This window comes from Morone saxatilis, unplaced genomic scaffold (assembly GCF_004916995.1).
Source record: "Morone saxatilis isolate NCDOM2014 unplaced genomic scaffold, NCSU_SB_2.0 Contig9, whole genome shotgun sequence".
In the NCBI taxonomy this organism is placed as follows: Eukaryota; Metazoa; Chordata; class Actinopteri; family Moronidae; genus Morone; species Morone saxatilis.
In genome coordinates, this window is record NW_023340268.1 from 17,286,894 (window position 1) to 17,287,933 (window position 1,040).

At 42.1% G+C, this 1,040-nt stretch overlaps 1 protein-coding gene across 1 annotated transcript in view; it reads left to right on the top strand.

The window, feature by feature from the left end:
• The window catches only part of LOC118342503 (growth factor receptor-bound protein 10-like), a gene marked incomplete at its 3' end in the record, with an annotated part of 38,525 nt that overhangs the window by 26,781 nt on the left and 10,704 nt on the right, over nucleotides 1–1,040 (top strand).

The window sequence follows — 1,040 nt, forward strand, 5'->3', positions numbered from 1 at the left end:
ACACACACACACACAGAGTGAGAGAGCTTGGGTCCAGCCGATTTTTAAGCCTTGATATTTTCGGATTGGAGCTGCTGACATTCAAAACCTTTACATGTGATTGTTTTTAGCCAAGAAATGACAAGCACTCCACGTTTCCAACAGAATATTGTTTGGTGGGGTGGCAAATCCACTGTTACACCGAAAATATTTTCCACAAAATATAATAATTGATAATCACAACAAGACAAAGAATCTACAGCCACAATAGCAGCTCTGTGAGGCTCTGTTTGGCACAATGGTTATTTGAGCTAAATGCTGATGACGTCATGCTAACATGCTCAAAAATCTAAATATATGGCAATGCTAATAGGGTTGGACGATATGTTAAAATCCAGCCCAACAACCGTCAATTGCCAATAAATTTGCCAAGAACTCACTCAAGATTAAATTAGCTAGATAAAAATCACCCAAGAAAAACGAATAATAAGCTACAGTGTATATAACAATCTTGTGATATTGAGTTGCATGGACAGATCATGAAAAACAGTATTTAAATGTTATTGTTGAGTAAATTATTATCCAATTGCAAAGCAGTATTGCATTACCCTACTCGTGTTTGGTATGTTTGCTCATTTCTTTCTTCTTCCCGGTTTATCATTCTACTTTTGCACTAAGTCTCTCTGGATAACAGTGTGAACTAAAATATCAAATGCAAAGCTGTTCATCATTTTAAGGACACAAACCTGCCTCTGACAGCTAGCGAGTCAGCATCAGCCGGTCTGCGTAGCATCTTTTGCTGATGTGGACTCAGCATGGGGCTCTGCGGTTACGTGCCGGCCGGGTATACGGTGACATTATTGCCGTGGTGATTTAGGCGTGTGTCAGAGCCAGCAGGTGACCTCAGCTCTGTGGTAATGAGCACAGTAAAACACCAGAGTGCTGGCCGCGGCCTGTCAATCACGCTAAGAGTAGCGCTGCTGGCTAAAGGGGATTACATCAGCGGGTGAGATCATACTGCATCTACTCCCAGGCTGGAGTGCCTCTCTCTCTCTCTCTCT